Source organism: Aethalodelphis obliquidens, unplaced genomic scaffold, assembly GCF_003676395.1.
Source record: "Aethalodelphis obliquidens isolate GAN/ISIS:26980383/991018 unplaced genomic scaffold, ASM367639v1 scaffold23, whole genome shotgun sequence".
Taxonomy (NCBI): domain Eukaryota; kingdom Metazoa; phylum Chordata; class Mammalia; order Artiodactyla; family Delphinidae; genus Aethalodelphis; species Aethalodelphis obliquidens.
The window spans coordinates 4,763,935-4,786,843 of NW_020837967.1; positions in this window are offsets into that span (position 1 = coordinate 4,763,935).

Below are 22,909 nucleotides of genomic sequence, written 5' to 3' on the forward strand. Positions count from 1 at the left end.
GATGGAAAAATGAAACTGCTGCTCCTAAAATCTTAACACAACTCTGAGATGCTGGCTATCAACTGGCAATAATAAAATAAGACACCACTGCCTTCATGAAACTTCTGTGAAAGCAGTCAATACGTTAATTTTGTAAAGTTTAGATCTGAAGCCAAGAGAGGATGCACAACTTTTCTTGAAGTCACTCAGCTAGAAAGTGGCAGAACAAGGATTTGAACCCAGGTCTCTTATGCCTGGTCCCTGTTGTTTCCAGTATATCCCACTGTTACTGCTTCTGTCAGATTTCCTAGTCTTTAGCCAAGATGAATTACTGGACATAGAATTAGCAAGGCTGACAGAATGCAAACCACAGAAAGAACCTGAGAATAGTAGAGAAATTCAGTTCTCTTTATGGTGATGCTGTCGTTGAGATAAGCAATATGCCAAATAACAAACTTCACATGAGAAGAGGGAGGAAGGGGCTTTTTGTTTATTTCACTCATTTTCTTTAATGTAGAAATATTAACATTAATAGAAAAGTCATCTAAAACCAGTAAGTACGTGGGCATATCAAACAAGAAAACAAAATCTATGTTTTTTAAAAAATTATCTATACATCCATTGAAAAATATAATTAGATTCAGATGAAATCAATAGTCCTCCAAAAGATTAGAATATAAAAACTACCTATTATAACCTCAAATCCAGGGAAATGTGAGGTAAATGAGCGTGGCTTCGAACACATTTAACGGTTTTGGAGTGAAGCCTGACATCCTGTGGCCTCCCCAAATACTACATGTTTATTTGAAAACAGAGATTTTTAATTTGATTGTTATGCGTGAGCTGCCAATTCTCCACATATGATTAGGAAACATTTTGAAGAATCTGATTACAGTTGTTAGCAGCCGTAAGGATTAACATGTTGAATCTTTATTCTAGGAGTCAGATTATATTGATAATTGTGATCTGAGTTTAGGCAATTGAAAGTAAGGTCATTTTACCAACAATATCCTCAAAGTCTATGCCAAGGGAATGCTTTACAGGTTCAACTGTCACACAGTGAAATACTTTTTTATATCAGCTACTAAACTCGATGTTCACACGTTCCACTCTGGGGTGCAAGGTGACATGAATGATTCTAATGAGGTTTCAACACTGTCATTCAGGTTCCTCAACCAGAAGGGGTGGTGCAATTGAGTTCTGGTATTGCTAATGAGGCACAGATGATGAGCAAAGCCTTGTAAACAAAGGCACAGCCATTGCATAAAGGCCCAGGGAAGAGCCAAGTCTACAGCACTGTCAGTCTTATATAAATAGACAGAAATGCCAGGTGCTTTCTATACGCCCAGGTGATATCAAACTCTACTGCAAAGTACACTCTGCATTTAGCCAAAACTTTTTCCTTGTCATTTTAGACCAATCACAAGACATAGCAAACATCCTTTCTAATTTTCTTAGAAGATACTGTGTTTTGCTATAAGAATTATTTTCAGCCTCTTAAATATTCTTCTGTGTTTTATGATTCTTTTCCTATGATTCTTTCATAAAATTATATATCAAAAACATTTTTTATTAAAAATCAGTAGATAAGGTTAAAAGGATTTTTTTTTCAGAACATATTATTGTGAGATATGTATATTTACCTTTGAAATCTGCTACTTATGCATAGGAGCTCACTGAACACCGAAATTATATCAAAATCTTTAGTTCTCAATGTGCGTGACTCTAACATGGGGCATGCTATCATAAAGCCCCATGGGGAAAGTAAGTAAGCAGGCTGATTATAAAACAAATTGTGGCAGACAGTGACATCTTGTGGATAAAATGATCACAAATTTAATAAGGTTTTCTTAAAAATGCTTATAGTACAAGCAAAGTTTACACGATAAATGTATTAGGTTAACACTGTTTATTTTTAATTTGGGATTGGGAATATTTTGTGTGCATAGAAATAATGTTGTATGTGGAGGTTAAGTTCCAAAGCAAGCTCACAAAATTCTATCTAACTTGCAAAGTGATTACGAAATATGGTTTACTTTCAAAAACCTTAATTATAGAGTCTTAGAGCTGAACGGCGCTTGACATAACTATTCCAAACCAATCATGTTACAGATGAAGAAACTGAGGCCCCAAGAGATTAGGTAACTTCACAACTGTCGGGGCTGCGGTAATGATCATTTAAGGCTAGAATGAATACCTCAGATTCTGTTGGTCACATCCTACTGCCTGTTGAATAGTACCTCCTGAAGTATTCTGTAATTAACTAAGCTGATAAAAACTTCCATTTCTTACTCACTGGTGGTGACCCCCCCAAAAGGTGGAGAGTGGAGATTGGAGGAATTTAAAAGGAAGACTGAAGATTCATGAATTTTTAGTGAGGAGATTGTTAACTGAGGCTTCATCTAATTAGAAACCACAGATTACTTTTGCTGTCAGTCCATTAGTTCTCCAATAACACCCACTCGCTATCCCACTAAAAAAACCAAAATTCCAAACGAACTGATTCACTAATTATTGATTGCTCCATGAGGACACTTGGAAATGTTATAAACAGATGCCAGAGTTTCTTTGTTGGCTCACCGAGAATCAGAAAATACCCACACATTCTAACAAGTCCTCGGATGCCAAAAAGATTGTATCCTCATGTTAACAAATCTCTTCTTTCCCAAATAGTATTTGTACAACCTGTTTTATCCTGACATGGGCTTCATCAATCTAGAACAATTAATTTCACCAAGATTCTCAATGTTCTCTTACTTGTCAAATTCAGTGGTTGAATCCCTTTGCAGTCTTGTCCTCTGTCTTCTTAAAGTAACAACGGCCTTTAAAGAATGGCTTCTAGTTTTCTAGCTGAAAGATCCCCTAGGGTTGTGCCCCTGTTGGGCAACCTGCATACGGTGATGGTGACGGAATGGCGGGAGGGAGGGAGAGGGACAAAGCCCAGCCTGTTGTGTGACAGCTCTGATGGGTGCTACTCTTTCTGGAGCTCTCCACTGCATTAGCCAAGACTTCATTGTATCTACATCTTAGTTCTACTTCTCCCTTTGCCCAATCCTGCTTCCTCCTCTCCCTTTCATGGGTGAGAATCCCAATATTTTGTGGATTATTTCAATCCACAGTTAAGATTAAAGAAAAAACACAGAGGAACCATTACAACCAGGTTTAAGTCTGGCCTGTACTGGGCTGCTTAGGGACCTAATCCTGTACACCTGGAGGAACTGCACTCAGTTCTGCAGGTTTAGACGACCCACAGGATCTGAATTCAGTCTGATTCCCATGCAGAGGGAGTTTACAGATATGTGTCATTCAAGTGATTCAGCTTCTGGTCAATCTAACTACTTAACCTGTACGGCGCTGATCTTTATACCCAATTCTAACAAGTGATGTTAGCTTCTCTTTCTATAACAATATTCTAACCTTCTAGAACAAAGGCAATATTTAAGTCCCTGATTTGTTCCTGTGTGACTAACCCCTGCCTTGATGCATTCTGATACCCAGTTCCTTTAGAATTGTTGAGCCGCATGTTTCATGTTGCTATTCCTTGGGACAGAATTACTGTAGCTTAACCACATGGTAGCTGGAGATCTACATAATTCTCTGGCGAATTTGATACTGTGTATCTCCAACTCTGAGTACCCATTACCCTGATGCAATCCCAACTGGACTTCCTGGAGTTAACGATATTCCTTACTTGGAGGCTAACTTAAATCCTCCCGTGCAATGTGCTTCACGTTCGCACCTCACCTTACGGGCACTTCCTTCATCAGACCCTGCCAGACCCCGAATATTTGGCACCAGCTCTCCCTTCACTTTTACTCTTCTCTTCCCACCATTAAAAGAATATGTTCCTCTTCTAATACACTCCAGCTGACTACACCACAATTTGGCCCATGCACTTTTTTAAAGGCTTTTTTTTTTTTTTTTAAGGCATTTTGCTTTGCCCTTAAGAGACATTTACATAGAGCAGCAGAGACCTCTACTGGTTATTTAGGTCAACATCCTAAAATGTTCAGTTAATATTAAATGTTGACTTTCTTTCTCTACTTTCTTCTCTTTTGGTTGGTAATGGGTGTTTAATATGATTGAGGCCATAGTAAACGCAAGCCTAGATTTATGTGTGTCTTATGGGAACAAAGGAATTGACTCGGAGTACTGAGCTGCAGGAGTGAATATCCATAGCAAAGCAAAGAATATTAAAGAAAGAGTAGATCACAGATAAACTGACAGTTTCCAAATAATACAGGCAAAGCCAGTGTGACTCTCCATATGGATAACTCACGAAGGATAGATGATTCCAGCATAAGTCGCCAAGTGGAAAAGTAGATTTACCCCTTGAATATCACAAATGCTTACCTGATTTCCCTATTTTTGATGTAACAAAATTTGAACTACTGACAATGTTTATTAGCAGTGAATCTGCTGATGCACAGCAGGTAGGTATGCATAGGTAATAAAAAAATTTCATGAGCAAAACATATTTCTGCTAATAAAACTACTTGGATATTCCAGGAAGCTGAGTTCTTATTTGAGATATACCCACTGATATTAAAAAGGAATAAAGGTAAAAAATGTTCCTTGGATCCACGGACATCTCTGACTTTGATAGAAACTGAAAGAGAGGAGAGAGAGACAGAGAGAGAGACAGAGAAACAGAGAGAGAGACAGAGAGAGAGAGACAGAGAGAGAGAGAGAGAGAGAGAGAGAGAGAGAGAGAGAAGGCTGTGCTTCAAAAACTGCAAGGAGGGCGGAGTACTTAAAACATGAGTGAAATTTTCAAGGTTCATAGAGAACTGAAAGTTGGTTAGTTTAAAACTGAAAATTTTAAAATTTTTGTTGGAAGATTTTGTGTTTTGTGTGGTCAATGATCTTTACAGTATGATTATTCATTTACTATTCCATACTAAACCTTGAGTAATCTCAGTCAGCTTTCTACTCTTAATAGCTCATTTCTGGCAAATTACTTTTTAAAAGGCATCCTATGGGTCCTTATGGATGCCTCAGATTAGAGAACAGCTGTTTCTGAATCTTAATCTACAGCTGACATGTGTTTCTATTTAGTCTGTCTACATATAACTTACAGAAAATGTGGAACCCTATTTTGTTACTAGCTGGTTAGTGACGAAATAACATTCTGAGCAGAAATTAAATAAATTAAGCCACTGCAGCATTGTACATGACCAGGTTTACTGTACAATGGAATATGATTCAGAATGACATGTGAGAAGAAAAAGACTTGTTTTTTAGGGCCTATTACTACCACCAGAGTTTGGCATTAGTATGATTCTATAAAGCATTTTTATCAGGGGCAGATAATATATTGAAAATTCTGGGTCTAGGTATCTATCCCAGCTCTATCATCTCTTACTTGCTAAGTGGTATTAATCGTAGTGTTAATTTTAGTGTAGACTAGGAATTATGGATATTAAATGACACAAGGTTCATGGGGCATGGAAATAAGAGGAGTATTTATTCACAGCCAATAAAATAATATTTAAAAGATTATATTTAAATGCTTATCATAAATCAGTTGGATTTAGTATAAGATAGGAAGGCACAAATGTCACTTTTGTTTTGGCCAAGACATTAAGCTATTTTATTTACCTGAACAATGGTTATGATTTCAACAAAAAAAGTTACGATCAGAGTTGTTCATGTTTCATTGTTTTTCTGGGGCAAAAAGATAAGCTAGTTCTGTGGTATAAGTTTTTTAATTGTATTGACTACAAAAATAAAATCTGTCCAAAAACATGGAGAGGCCTAAAAAGCAAGGGGAAATGGCTAAAATGTTACAGTACTTAATAATGGTAAGTATCCATGGAACTATTGTGAGAGGGCTACCATGCTCTTTACCCATCTGTCTTCATGAATGCAAAGTAATTTAAGTGATACAGGTCTATTTCAAAGAGAAATGACAGCAAAAATCTCATAAAAATAGCTTTCATAAAGCATATATATTAATAACAGAACCCCTTTCCATATAAATTTATAATCTTGAAAGCAGTCCCACCGGAGATACCATACTCTATCCATGTAACAGTATGTGAGTTTTGCAAAGCAAAATTAGTTCCTACACAACACAATGAAAATGCTGGAATTAGGACTGGGGTTTACGTACTTCTTCTGTTCTGTCTCTTTGTTGCACTGCAATGCTTCGTTCCACAGAGAAAGTCATGTATTGCTACCAGGTAGGGGACCATGCCCCTGCAAAACAGTTCTTCCAGTCAATCTCAGGGTGGGATTATGCAAACTGTGCCACTGGCCAATCAGCAAGTACCCAGTGACTCTCTTGGTTAAATCAACTCTAGTACCAGAGTAAATGTGTAGCAAGAACAACTCTGGAGCAATAAATGGGAAAGCACAGAACTGCCAACAGGAGGAAAAACCCAGGAATAATTGTTTTTATATTGACTGAGAATATACTTACTTTGACATCTTCCTGATTGTGTCAGGATGAGGATTTGCCAATGAATTTGGGATTGACTAGTCACTGGATGATTTTCAGTGCCTCTATTCCCATCAGTACATTATTTCTTGCCGTGCCAATATTTATTCTGTTGCTGGAGGAATTTCTTGTAGCTAGTTGTCTCAGTTTGATGCTTATCGGGAAGGATTTGGGCCAGCCTTGTACTTGCAGGGCTCAGGAGAGTAACTTTCATCTTTCTGCCTGCAGACAAGGCATCACAGGATACATCCAGGGCAGCTCGTGGCATTGGTTTCTGTTCTTCATGCTGTCTCATTTTTGGCAGTTGAGATATGACGTGCAAGGGAAACTCAAAAGATTATTTGAAGACATCAGTGTCCTCTAATATTGAGGTATTTACTGTTTAAACCTCACAATCCTGTGGAAAGAGAGTGATGTCTCTTTGACACGTTTAACACCTTCAAGGCTGGATGTTAACATACTGAAGAAGAGTCCACACAACCCTAATTGGTCGCAAGACTTTGGAAAATTTGAACAGAATTCAGTCAAGGCCTCTGATTGGTGGATCCTGAGTTACTTTAGAGCCAGGACTCAAAATTGATGAATTGTGAAACCAGGTGTATTTCACCAATGCATCAAGTGATGACAATGTCATTTGGTCCTACAGAGAATATTAAACTATTATTAATATGGTATATTAGCTGTGATAGACTCAGGGACCAAAAATATTTGGATCTGGTTTCGTCTCTGCTATTTATTAAATATATGACCTCCAAACCTCAGTTTAAGTATCTGTAAATTGAAATAGAGTGCTGCTGCTATTATAAATCTCAATAGTCCTACATTGCATTTATGAAGAAAAGACTAAACCACTGTGAATATTTTAAAGGCCCAGTTACTTATAGAAGGATATGATGAGAGATACAGATTTAAAAGCTATCCACATATAAATGTTAAAGATAGGAGATTAAATTACATTATCTTTCAAAAACCATTTGCATTCATCCACAACTATTGGTTAAGCAATTACTCAGCCAGACACTATACTGAGCTCTCAGAGACTATGACAAAATAGACCAAATCCCTGACTTAATGGAGCTTAAAGCATGTAGGGCGAAAGAGAAGTCAGATTAGGAGAGAAGTCTGTTGAGTCACTGACAAACCAAGATTCTCTCTGTTTAGAAATATTATTTCCCTGTTTTCAATGGGTCTCAATCTTGGCTGCATATGAAAATCAGGGGAGGACCTTTTGAATTTTCAAAGGCTTAGCCTGTATCTCCAGAGCAGCCTGAATCCATAGAGACTTACCCATGTCCTGTATTTTTAAAATCACTCTAGGTTATTCCAAAGCAAAGCTAGGACTGAGAACAAATGATCTGTAAGCTTCGTTCAGTGTCTACCACATAGCAGGCATTTGGTATTAAAGTAAATTATTGTCAAATGTATTAAAATAGATAATTTTCCCAGATATTCCTACCCAAGGGCAGTTACAACTGGTTCTTTTTGCCTACACTCTATTCATATGAAGTTAAAAAGTAAACATCTCATAAATGATAGTTCAAACAGAAAGTTAGAATTAATTTTAATTTTGAAATAATACTACTCATAAAACTGAAACAAAATGGAGATACACAGACACTCACAAATAAACCCTTGGTCCTTCTTTTTTGCTAATCATGCATTGCCAATTATATATATATGGCAAATGAGGGGACCACATTCTTGAGGCTCAGGGAAAAATATTTAAGGGGAAAATTTTCATTTTCTTTCCTAATTATCCATGTCCAGGATGAAAATAATAAAGGAAAACCTGAAATGATCTATGCATTGGATCATTAAATTGAAAGTTAAATTTTCCCTTGAAAATTTCCTCTGGATTTTCATGCAGTGACTTTAAATTGGATTAAATACAATTCTGATCAGTTACTATCTGCTTAACTTTAGGTGAGTATCCCTGGAAAAGTGACCCAGGTAAATGCTTTAATCTCTAAACAATTTACCATGGATGAAGTACCAGCAAAATTATTGGCAATCCCAACATTCACATTTTAAAATATAGAATATTTGATAACGATATTTTGAGTATTCAAAATCTGCCAAACTGAAGCCAGATATGTAAGGAAACTGTTCACATTAACTAGAAGAATATGTACATTAAGACTTATTAGGTTAGTTATATCAAGGGAAGAAATCAGGATTGGGAGAAATAAGTTCTTAGTTTATAAAGCAAAATACATTGAAACTGTGCCACTTGTTGTTAATATTGTTTTGTGGCCATTATTTTTTTTTTATTCTGTGAGAGAAAAATAAAGAAATATAACTTTTCTCATGAAAAATACAAGTGCTTTGGTTTAATTTAGATAATAAAAACTTTAACCAAAATCTCTTAGTGGCATTCTTTTAGGGACACAGTTAATACAATGTTTGGAATAACACTTCGGCACAGAGTGCTTAATAAATATTTATGGAATGTGCATTATTTTCTTAAATTAGCATGATATTGGTCTTAAGAATTTAAACAGGTTAATGATCCTGTAATAATCATAAGGACCTGGATTATATTCCCATTAATTTTCTCACTTCCTCAAAAGGTAGTAAATTTTAGAGATTATTATCATATTTTAATATTAGTGAATTTTAAAAATGTCCTTTATCATAGTATTTCAGGAGTTAGTTTATAGGGGAGGAGGGATCTTATATTATACTGGTATGGCTGTCTCTACCTTTTTCAGTGTTACCCGGCAAGAACCTAAATGTTCTGGTTTTTCAATTTCTTCATCTATAAGATAGGCATGATAGCATTTGTTTTAAATAACATCACAAGATATAATTTAAGAAGTTTGTTCATTCATACTCTATAATGACTGCTTCCTCAATAGCAGTCTTTTTAATGATGGCTTGTAGGACAAATTTCATCCTAATAGCTCAAGAACACATGAAGAGAGAGGTTAATTAAGTACATAAATATATTAAAGATAATGATATCAGGTGTCTTACAGTCAATATAGAAGGTTACAAATATAGAAAGCAGGAAAATGAAAATAAATCTGGGAGGTTGGACAGGAATTGGAATAACAATGTGATCTCATACTTTTTACTATAGATAGATTAAAAAATAAATATAATGCAAACGTGCATATATATATATATATATATTTGTGGTGCTTGTGTGTGTGTGTTTGTGGAATGTGGAGAAAAGGTGTAGTAATACACTAGCTATTAGTATATTAGAGGGCTAATAAATAATATGTCTTTTTCATGCTCAAATTTTTGACCACCTCTGAGGGACAAGGATGTTTGGCAAATGGAAATTAATATGTCTTCTTTATTACTGACAAAGCCATTGAAGAACGTGGCTTACGTGTGTGACAACACAGGGCTTCTGAATACTGTAACACACGAAGAGATGGGTTTTACCCACTCAGCCATACACTGGACTGGGAGCCCTAAGACTTGCCAGCTCCTCACTGCTGGGTAGCAAGGAGACTATAGCTGTGCTTTCCGAGAGCAGGCAGATCCCAAAGAGAAAAGGAAAAGGCGACAAGTTAGACATGCCCATTCCTTGTCCCAAACTCACTCATCAAGTAAGCCATTCTAAGGAGAGGCCTTAGGACGCCAGGATTGTTAACGTCATAGATGACACAGCACATTACAAACCTAGGAAGTAGAAAGGAGTTGAGTATATGCAAAGTACAAAATCACTGAAAGCAGTGCTGGGAAAAATGAAGGTGGACCACACGTTATTGACTCATTATTAAAGCAGCAGTGAGAGAAACACAATCAATGACTTGGGTTTCTATTACAGCCCATAAAGTACCCAGGATTTGGAAATCCTGACATATAAATCAGAGTTTAATAGACACTTAATGTAACAAAGAAAATTCAACATATGCAGAGATGGGAAACAGCTGGAGTGCTTAAAAGAAGAGACAATCCGGTGTATTTGGCAGTGTTTTAAGTTCTTTCAAATAAGTATACATACATATTTATTTGCTGAAATTTGTTATAAAAAATCTTATTTAAAATGCATGCAATTTAAGAAGCCATTCTGTAATTTTAAAGAGAACATTGATAGATGCTCTAGAATTCGGAATGGTAATTTCAAGGACTGGCCAGTTAACCAACTCTCCCAATACTCAAAGCAGCACCATACACCTACTAGCAGTTTTCTGAATTTTAAGCTGACTCTCTGGTAATGTAAACATTTCAACAAAGTTTGCCTTGCAAACACAAAGCCTGCTGATTGAAGTAAAACATATTTATTCACTGTGAATATACAGATCACTCCGTATGAGATAGTAAATAAGGGATAAAGGTAACAAAAGAAAAAGAAAACCAAATAAAAACTTTTTATCAGCTCAAAATTTCCTTTCATTTACTTTTGATAACAATGAAAAAAGTGTATTCAAAACTTAAAAAGAAAACAACTCTTGGGTCAATTTTTTTCCCCTAATACTCTTTCTGGAACTCTTGGCAGTCTACCATATGTAACCAAGAGCACATTCTTGATTGAAAATGTCTCGGGCTTCTTTTTGAGTCGAACTAAAAGAATTTGCATGTGAATCACTCAGAGGTACTAATGTAATCCTGCAGAAGACCTTTTTATAACTATATCTTTCCTTGACTTCTGTGGAATAAAGGAAGTTATAAAAATCATATTCCAATGAAATCAATGAATTATTTTTCAAGCAGCCATTCACCATTGAAAAGATCTTCGTTTTAGTCAGGCCCAATAATCATTCTTTTTTATCTCCTTTCTTACTTTCCCTGTGAGTCTATGCATTTCAATTGTTAGGCATGGCTGAGGTTAGGAGAGATAGAAAGAATCTACTAGGAATAACTCTTGGTTCCTTCAAATGCTTCCAATTTTCTTTGTTAAAATCAAAAGTAGGCCTAATCAAAAGAAAGGAATTTTGGATTTTCCCTTTACATTTACATGAATTGGTCACAATAATTCTTCGCTGAGAATAAACACTCCTTCCTATTCTGAGTCATGGGTGCATCTAAATGTTCAACGTGTGTCATTTACTCCAAAGTCAAGGCATATATTTTATTCTATAAACATAGGCTATATTAGTACTCTCGCTTGAAAAATATTGCTCTTGAATGCTTAAGTAAAATTCTGCCTGTTTGAAAATGCACACATTGTTCCACGAGTTATATGCTGAAACTTAGTAGGTTAATAACTACTGCTCCTTAATTTATTAATTAAACAACTAAGCATTTTGTGTTCAATGTCTCTTAGCAACACTGGAGCATGTAGGAACCCCCACCCCCAAATTTTTGCATATATGGCTTCTTCACTTAAATGCACTGTCTGTACTTTTTATCAAAAATAGCATTTTGACTATTTAAGCTCTTTATTTCATCACCAATAAGAAGGGATAAATAAACCTGGAACTGAGGCAGAACCTTCTCTTGCTTTGGGCCCCCCTCAAACCCATCAGCCTCTGAGTTACTTAAAAAAGGAATGAGTCTGAACCATATTTGATGTGTGGTATATTCTGTCTCCGAAATATATAGAGACTCACAAAGTGCTGTGTATTTTATTTAGTGGCAGGGGATGTGAGTAACTATTACCTGTCCATTATCTTAGAAGTGATATCCTGACAACACCCAAACCACTGGACTCTTAAAAATTTCATTAACTGACTAGACTTTGAATTTCTGTGATGTTTATCTGCCATTTTCTGGTATATATCTGCTACGTTAGGTCTTCTAGGGTACTCATCACTTTCTACTCGCCAGGACTAATAGCATGATGTCATGGGCAGAGCAGATCAGTGTAATATTCTTCAGAATGTTAAGATGCTCAAACTTAAAAATTCAACTAAATGTTATTTTTAAGATGCTACCAAATCAAAGAAACACACTAAGCAAAATAACACATTTATTCAGAATAGACTTTGAAGTCAAAAGAGCATTAAGACTAAAGAGTATCTCTAAAGTTAAAAAAGAAATGATTTATTCAACTATTTTAAATATATACTCATCTATGAACATAGTCTCCAAGTAAATACCAAAAAATAAATTGACAGAAATTCAAGGAAGAATTGGCAAACTCAACATCTTAGTGGGAGATTTTCAGACCAATCTCAAAATAATAGATAGATATGACAATAATTAGTTATCACATATGAGATTAAAAGCAACAAAATTATGAAGTTTAAACTAAAAAATGGATGACTATATATTGATATATACTCATGAATTATATATGTATATATGTACATATGTAATGGATAAATATATATCTGTACATATATAATATATATGATACATTGACATGTATAATTTAAGATATGCAAAAATACACATATAATACATACAAAATATGTGTGTGTATACACACATATATTGCATACATTTATATTAACAATGTCATAAATGGTGGTAGGGAAGAATGAAGGATACTCTGCTATAAAGCACTGCACTAGACGTGAAGAGGTATAGTGCTGTTTGAGGTGAACTTATTAGTCAAAAAACACTTATCTATATCCACAGCCAAAAATAACTACATCTGTAGTTAAACTATACCGGGATTAGTATACACATAAATTAACTTGCTCTGTCAGCTGAGAGGACCTAAAAGCAATCACATCCTGTGGCAATAAGCACACCTACTACCACGATCTTGGAAGAACTCATGACTCCTTAGAAAAATAGCTAAATCCATGGCTGGAACAACAAATATATATAAGATGATCCTAGAACATCATATAGTTCTAGTAAGTGAGGATGTACTCAAAAATAAAACAAAATAAAACCCCACAATAATGGGGGTATGGCAAAGATACACTGTGCCATATAAAATAATTCTCTATGGCAAAAGCTGCGGAAGTTTGAGTAACAAAATAAATAAAGTAGTATTTATACTACATAAAATTAGTATCCATTGAGCCATACTTATATTCTATTAGTATATAGAATATACTCATCTTCCATGCAGAATAATCACAAATAATTTGTGTAGATACTCCACCCTCAAGTAGGTGAAACATAACTCTCACTCTTCAAACATAGGTTACATGTGGAGACTTCCTTCCAAAGAGTACAGTGTGTGTGTGTGAGAGACAGAGAGGGAGAGAAGGGGGCTAAGCTCAGTAGAGAAAGTGACAAAAACTGCCTTAGCCACATGATCAAAGTTAACATCAACAGTGATAAGTCAGGTTGACAGCATTGTACATTTGATATTATGTTATGAAAATGACACTTTACCCCTTGGTCCTCCTTCCCCAAACCCACAACTCCAGTCTAATCATGAGAAAAACATCAGACAAATTTCAATTGAGGGGCAATCTATGAAATATATGACCAATATCCCTCAACTATCAAAGTCATCAAAACCAAGAAAAATTCTGAGAAACTGTCACAGCCAATAGAAACCTAAGGAGATATGAGAACCAGTCAAAAATACAGTTTAATATCAACCTTAGTGGATAATTCAGAACCCAGAAGAAATGCAGAAACTCAAGCAAAGGAAAATGTCACAGCTTACAAAAGTCTTGTGAGCACTGTTGTGATTTATGCTTAAACCTCTATCATGAGCTGAGGGTGAGGGAAAAGATGAATTATGGTAGGATGGGAGTCAGAAGTATCCCTGATCTTGTGGAAAGGCCAGTCCTTCAGGAACAGGACTATGCAGATAATCAGTGTTCAGAGTAGCACCATGGTTCTGTGAGAACATATCAAAAACAGTTTCCTGACCAGAATCTGGGACATAGGGAGAAAGACCTAGGGTCAGATTGCAAGTCAGGGACACAGTTTTGAAAGTAGATTCTTGGAAGCTTGGGCTTATTGTGGAGGCCGAGGCAAAGAATAAGAACAGAAAACAATCTCAGGAGAGGGTGTGTGTGTTTGTGCGTGTGTGTGTGCACGTAAAGGCGAGTGGAATTTGTATTTCTGAAAACTACAACAGAGCCCATGAGTGAAAATTAGTATGACAGATGAGATACCTTAGATGTAAAATAATGATGGTCTTTTTTTTTTCATTAAAAGAAGAGAGAGATTTTTCCCATTAAGAACAAAACTTTAAAGAGGTATTTTTCTTTCCATAATAATTGACTCCTTGTTTCACATGATACATGTTCACGCAGCAGCCAGTTTAATCATTTTTTTTCATTCGGTAAGGATATAATCTCTTCTTCTTGAATATAATCAAGAGAATAAGGATAGCATTACTGGAGGATCTGGATATAGCTCCTTACTTCTTCATTCCAACAGAGACATCTGACAAGTCAGAGAAATCCCTTTATTAGGACAAAAAGGGAAGCTTGACGTGTTATGGGATGGCACCAATATGTGCTTATTAAACAGCATGTCACAAAAATAATGATCTGATAGTTCCCTAGTATCATGAAATTCCTTATCTCCCATGAATGTTCTTATTTCTCTATATTTCTTGAAAATAGAGAAACTAAATGATTTTTTTTCCCCCAGCAAGTGTGTTTGTGACTGATCATACAGCTCAGGAACTCATAGTGTAAAAGCAGTCAGTTACTTAGAAGGTTTTGTAAATTAAGCCCTTTTGTGCCTTGGAGACTATATGATCCAGGTCGCTTACAGAGCAAGTTAAAATACAAAGAAAAATAACACTGGCCTTTTCAAGCACAGCTTCACTGAACATCCTATTTTCTGCTGTGAACTACACACATCTGGAAGCACAGACCTGGAGATAGCAAGTCTTCACAAAGTAGCAGGATCTCTTTTATTTTATTATCTTGGCCCCGGTTCCAAGTGCATGGTTTCAAATAATAGAAGCAGAATAGTCCCTCCCCGAGCACAGTGAATAAAAGTACCTAATATTCAATGAGCACAGTTTTCAGAGGGTCTTGGAGAGGTGGCTGTTTATGTTTTCAGTATTATCACAATAGTCCCGATATGATAAAGTCGTTATAATAACTCTTAAAATGAGATTTGCATTTACAGTTTTGACCCTTTGGTGATATATTAAAAGCTGGGGATACTGGCCTCCTGTTAAGTAACCTTTTGTTCGCTTTCAATACCCCAGTATCATTACTTAAATGTTTTATCATACAAATAGAATATAGCTGGAGTTATTTTACTCATCTGAGAATATCTTTTTTCTTAACATAGAGATTTAACCCTTCACGAGTATTTTGAATACCCATACGTTTGTACTTATTCCTTGTTAATTATTTTTTTTAACTTACCATAATTTATAAACTTTCATCTATGAAATGGGATATTAATAGCAGTTATTAAATGAGCAGTTATACAAAGAGAATATATAACTGTCAGATAAAAAAGAAAGTACATTTTTCCTTAACTTTCCTCTAGTGTTTGGATGTACTAAATCTTATTTTTATTGTTATAATGGTCACAATTAACCATTAACCAAATTAATGTCACAATTACGCTTCACCAAACGTATTTTAACACTTTTTTCAAGCATCATGATCAAATAATGAGCATATACAAACTTCCTTTGTCAAACAAGCCAGGATGTTTGAATACCATCCCACTTCAACTTTCATTAACTGTTGTTTAAATATATGAAATTTTAGTTGCAGACAATTTTTTGTGTCAGAAGGCAATTCTTTATGAACACTATCCGTAATCTTCACTTTTATATTGTAAATACATTTTAAGATTTAATGATTAATTTTACTACGTATTAACTCTCATTTTTTTTAAACCCAAGTTCTCCCTCTTTCTTATGTTTTATTTTGCTGCTGTGGATCTTTGATACTTTTTTTTCCTAAGATAGCTTTCTTGTGACATTTTTGAGTCTTTACATGTTCTATGATATCTTTGCTCTCAGGCTTCATTGATGATTCAGAGGGATAAAAATTCTAACTTCAAATAATTTTTTCCTTCAAATTAAAAAAAAGTGGATAACATTTTGTCAGCTAGATTTTCAACAAAAAAATTTCTAACTGTTCTGATTTTTTTTCCCTGCATTTTTTGAGTTCATAAGCTATAGTAATATACGTTTAGGTGAGAGGTTTTTAATTTATTTTTTTTTCATTGTTGCTCAAAGGGCCACTTAATCTCAAGACTTGTTCTGTTTTTCAATTTGTAGGAATTCTTCTTCAATGAATTATTGATTTAGTCACAATTATTACTTCTCTCCCCACAATTCCATACCTGCCATATAATCTTTTATTTTTCTTCTTTTTCTGGGAGCTTTGCTACACGATGTTGGATCTGCTCTATCTATTCTCCACGATTCTTTTCTCTCATTTGTTGCACCTCTCTTTTTTTCTCCCTATGTTCTGGGCGATTTCTTTGACTCCGCCTTGCAGAATGCTAATTACATTTCTGCCGTGCCCTCTGACAGAGAGCTGACTGCTGCCTCTGCAGCTCCTGGGCTGAGTATCTTGACAGTTAGTTTCTCCCTGATGGTGTTTGGGTGAGAAGCAGGAAAGGAATTTTGGGAACTGTATAATTGCCAGTATAATGAAACTTTACATTCATTGTGGAGAATTTTAGTGTATTTCATTAACAGCCAAGGTTGTCCTTCTTTTTCCCCCTCTCTTTACTATTTCAGAGTTTTAGAATTTTCTCTTCTGTTATCTCTTTTTATCTTCCACTCCCAGCCCTACTTTCCAGGCCCCAACCCTCCTACAGGTCTCTTAACTTTGCCCAAAGAGCTATTTTTCAGTGCTTTTGTCTGAGGACAAACTCTACAGCCACCAGAGAGGAGGTGTACAGCTGATAGTCCTTTCATTAATTACCCCTATAACTACCCAAAGGCCAGTCTGATTCCTTGTACTTGCTGACATTACTTGAAGTTACTCCAAGACTTGTGAGTTCCGTATGAAGACCTGTTCATTTCACCACAGGCAGCCCTTTTCTCTGTGTGGGGCTGTTGTTTTTACTTCTCTGGTTTCTGACTCAGGCCTGTCTTAATCTGCTCCCTGTTGCCCATCTTAGGATGTGTGAATGGATCTTTTTGTGTGTGTGTGTGTGGTACGCGGGCCTCTCACTGTTGTGGCCTCTCCCGTTGAGGAGCACAGGCTCCGGACGCACAGCCTCAGCGGCCATGGCTCACGGGCCCAGCCGCTCCGCGGCATGTGGGATCTTCCCGGACCAGGGCACGAACCCGTGTCCCCTGCATCGGCAGGCGGACTCCCAACCACTGCGCCACCAGGGAAGCCCAATGGATCTTTTTATTATTTTTTTTCTTCTTCTTCTTCCAGCTCCATTATTGATTTACATGTTTTATCATAGTTTTTCTGATTTACTTTTTTAAAAATGAGAATCTTAAAAGGGGAAGTAGATAGCTATGCTTAGTCTACTATGTTGAAGAGTAAGTTTGGCAGAATCTGGCCAAGCTGGATTAGCTGACCAACTTTCAACTGCAACTGCCTTCTCCTCTGTAATTTTCCATTATTGAAGTTATACAACCTAAAAAGGAGAGAATTGCCAGTCTCCTTTGCAGAGGTTATGTGACTCAGTTCCAGAAAATGGTATGTAGGCAGAAGTCTTGTGGGGAGGGTTTCCTTTTACAAATGAAGAGTGAAAGCCCTTTACCATTTTGCCCCCTCCCTCCTTAAGATTTTCTTTCTCTTTTCATCGGCAATCTTTGGAGTACAAGCATAGGATGCAATCCAACATTCTAAGGATGGTGGAACTTAAAGAAAAATCTTGGTCTTTGATGGTACAGATGAAGAGCTGAACCAACATAAACAATATTTTCCCCAGATTTTTCTTCGACTGGGTGTAGCAATCCTATTTTTTTTTTTAAGCTACTTGTCATTAGAAGAGCTGTGTGCATGCCTCAACTTCAAACCTCACTCTTTAATGTGCCAACGTAGACAAGTCACTGTTTTGTTTACTCATTGTATCTGAGGGAATTGTTTGATTGCAAGCCATAGAAACCCAGTTTGTTGAACATTAAGGAAATAATTAATTTTTTGGCCCAGGTACCTAATAGATAGCACTTCTACTAGGGAGGGCAGAGGGGAGCTTTAAGTTCCTGAAACTGGATTTTGGGAGTGTTTATACTCTATCTTTTCTCTGATACTCTCTGCAGAGAGGTTTGACTCTCTAACTTTGGCTTTACCATATAAAAGGACACATGTTCAATGTTCATGGGCCACTCTGGATTGACATACGTACAGCTTATGATCAAAGAGAAAAAGCACCTTCTTTCAATTATCTATATTTGAAAGTCTCTGAGGAGCTTCCCACTAGGTCAATTTGGGTCACATGCCCAGCCCAGAAGCTACTGCTCCTGCCTGTCACATGAGGCAAGTGGGTCAGGACGTTTGGGGTCATAAACTGACTCTTGTGACCAGAAGGGTAACATTCTGTGATTACCATAGTCATCCAAGAAAAAAAAAAAGTGAGATGGGCAGACACCGGGGAGTCAACACAATGGATAGATATATGTGTTATGTATTATTATTTTCCACCATGGGTATGATAATAATATGAATCTCATAGCACTTCTGTGAGAGCTGAGTGAGGTAAACTATGGGAAGGGGTTTTGAAATTTATAATGCAGCACACTGCATGAGATTGTTATTCTAATATGGTTACATGTACTTAAAATATAGCAGTTACCTTTTTTACCACTAGATGACAGTCCAGTATAATTAGCCTATAAAGATGCTGCCTTTATACAGTTACTAAAAATAAGCTTAAAACTCAGTCAATATTTTTTTAAGTGGCCTTCAAGAGCCAGAAGGCAAAATATAAAACAATTTTAAGAGAGGTCTGCTTATCCCTGGGAAATAACATAATGTTTCTTGGCTTTAATTATTTTCTCAAATTCATTCATTCACTCCTTTAAAAGCATGCTTGTTAGATGTTTGAATTTTTCTTGTTTACTTAAAAAAAAACTAGCATTCTTGATTTATAATTTACATATCATGAAGTTCACCCATTTAAAGTGTACAATTCTATGGTTTTTAGTGTATTTACAGAGTTGTGCAATCATCACCATAATCTAATTTTATAATATTTTCCTCACCCCTGCCTCAAAGAATTCTCCTATTAATTAGCAGTCACTTCTCACTATTTACTGACCATCCTCCCCTGACCTGCCAGCCCTGGGCATTAATTGACTTTGTTTCTCTGTAGATTTTCCTGTTCTAGACATGTGCCTGATTTTCAACCAGAGCACCTGGAGTTAGAGTTTTCTTTCAGAGAAGTCAGCATATGGCCAATATTTTCTCACAGAATGATGCCATTAATGAGTGAGTGTTCTCACTTGCTCATCACTCACTCATTTATTCATTCTGTGCACCTGTAATACATGTTGCTGTACTGATTCTTTCCCAAAATAGTAAAGTCTGCGCCTCACTGGAAGTTCAGGATGGGCTCCTTTGAGTTGTATGGAGAAGAAATCAAAGAGCTGGATCTGGATTCTTATAGGCTATGTGTTCCAGACAGGCAGACTCAATTCGTGCTTCAAATAACAATATGGATAATGATCAATATTTATGGAAAGCATACTATGTACTTGAAAGTGTTATAAGAACTTTACATGTATTAATATTTTAATGCGTAACCAGATTTTAATAGAATAAGAATATTAATCTGATAAAGCTTCTTTGAATGAGATAAAGAATGTGAATTAGTGTTGAAAGCTCTAATAAACCATGATACATTACACCATTACTCTAAATTTGTTATGCATGTTCCTACCATAACTTTAGAGATGAGAAAACTGAGGTACCAATAGACATAGTTAGGACGTGTATGAGTCCCAACTCAAATTCAGGTAACTTGTTTCTAGGCCCTGAACACAGCAATATAAACACACGCAAACTCATGGAGTTTATGGGGTGTCTTTTTATTAGCTGTTGTAATTTCAGTTCTGGTGCATTAACCAAAATATAATAGATACTCAATACCTATTTTTAGAATAAATGTATATTTTTGTCTTATAAACATTCTATTTGGAGAATGCCGTCATTTATCCAGTTTTTACAGCTTTTATTTATTACAGTACTCTTTTAAGAAATATCTGGCAGCGAGGTGAAGAAAAGTGTGGCTGCCTTAAATGAAAAATTTCTAAAAGTTATCCCATATTTAAATTCTTTGAGAAAACAAAAATAGATTTTTAATGTGACAAAGTTATCTTGAAAAAAAGACGACTATTTACCAGTTGCTGTAGCCAATATATTAACTTCTGAAATACTCAAGATGTACCTTAGTGTAAGGAAAGAGATCAGAAGACAGTTAAAATGCAGTATGCCAACCTCTAATTATTTACAAAGTATGGAGACGGAACAGCTAAGTGGGAGGGAGAGTGTGAATTATGGGATATGGATTGGAAAAATCTTCCTGGAAAAAGTGGCACCTGGACAGAATTTTGAAGGACCAATGGAATTTAATGGATGGAAAGAGATTCTAAGGCCACTCAGAACATTTACGAAGACTCAAGAATAGCTAAAGCTCAGCGCCTGTCAGAGAGTGGGTTGCAGTGAGGTATAGAGATGGAAATGAGGCTGGAAACACAAGAGAATCCAGTTCATGAAGGGCTTTCTCTGATATGATTTCAGCCATAAAGAGAATCCAGCTGAAGACTTAAAACAGGGGAGAGATGTAATCAAATGTATTTTTCAGAAAGGCAGCTTTAGTGATAGTTTGGAGAACAAAATTGAAGGAACCTGATGGAGGCAGGATGGCCAATTAGGATATTGTTATAATATTCAAGGAAGAAAATGTTAAGATGTGAACCAAAACATCCAAAGTTTCTGGCACATAATGGACGTTCAGAAATACATCAGAGTTAATCTTCCTGAACAAAAACTCTAAATGATCTTCAAATCTTTATTAGGAGTTTAAATTGTAACACTGTGAAAGGTAAAGTCCATATTCTAGACTTTGGCACATGAACTTGTATGGTGCCATATTTTGGTATAAAACATTTTGTTTTAAAATCAGTAGAGCCGGGCTTCCCTGGTGGCGCAGTGGTTGAGAGTCCGCCTGCCGATGCAGGGGACGCGGGTTTGTGCCCCGGTCTGGGAAGATACCACATGCCGCAGAGTGGCTGGGCCCATGAGCCATGGCCGCTAAGCCTGCGCGTCCGGAGCCTGTGCTCCGCAAAGGGAGAGACCACCAAAAAGAAAAAAGAAAACAGTAGTGCCTAAAATCCTTAGATTTCCAAACTGTTAAAGGAAATTAGATGCTTTTAAATGTTTAATGAAAATTTTTATGTACAACAATTGTGATTTTTTCTTGCTTGACCTTTTACATTCAGTTTATTGTGAGCCATTAAGATCTCAAGCAATGTTTTCAACAACTCTAAATGCCGTTAGTATCATAACTTAGATCATTATCTATTATTGTATCTTTCCATTGAGAAATCTTTGTAATAAACAGTTCTTAAAATACTGCCTGCTGGTCCAGAAATACAGCACTTAGGATGCCTAATGATATATTAACTGGGTTTCCTTACTTTGGTTGCTGGCAAGAAGGCAGGATAAACTAGGTGCAGTTTTAATAAGGAATTGAGAAACCTGCTCATTTTTTTTCTGGTATTAAGAAAGACTAATAATTATGAAGTGAGCTGACGACTTGTGATACTTAATAGAATGAACATTAGAAGAATGATTTAAAGGTTCTCTTAAGACAAAAGGTAGCCTCTTTAGTTATATAAGGCCCAGATTTGTCTGATGCTCTTGTCATTTGCATTGAAAAGCTGCTCTGAAATTCTTGGATGAAAATGTTCAAGTTATAAAATTAGGATATTTCACATCTGAGGAACTATATGTTGTATTTATTTTAGCAATGGTCCTTTTAAAGTCACCCAGATTATTTGTATTTTAGTTACTTTTTTCCCTTGTCCTCTTAGGACTGGTAGAATATCAAATAAGCTTAATTTTATCACTTCCTACCTTTTTCTGTATTACTAACACAGCTGATGTACATGATGATGGGGCTTCTGCATATTCTCTCAATTTGCAGTCAGGCTCATACTTTCAAGTCATTCCCGTAACATCTGTTCTTAATATTTGTCCTATGTAGTAGTATTAGCAGAGGCTGGGTGATCAGGAATAATGTACAAATCTTCTCTGCATCCCTGATGTGTCAATATGAGGCCAGGCAGGCAGCAGTTGGACTGCTCAAATATGATAATTGAAGACACCATACTGAAAATGTATTTGAAAGGCTGTGGGGCAGGGTTTAAGACAATCAGTCTGAGATGGTGCAAGGCCCTGTTGCTAGTAATATCAGGGAGCCATTATGACCCCTAAACATGGAGGTACAAGTGGAGGGATTAGGGGCTGCCAAAGATGGCCTCAGGTGGAGGAACTGTGGCTCAGTCAGCCAAGGAGCTGGGGAAGTAATTACACCAACTTCATTCTCCCCCTACTCTCTAGTCTGCTGGCAGAATCTACTTTTGGCTGAATCTAGCCTGAATACAGAGGATAAAGTAGCCTCATTGATACAGGCCACAGAGGTTAGCTTCTCAAGTTCAGATCAGGTAAAGGAGGATGGAAATAGAATCTGGAGGGTACATGAAGAAAAGCCAGCACACATGTTTACAGACATGTATGAACCCTAAGGTCCATTTCACCTTAAGAT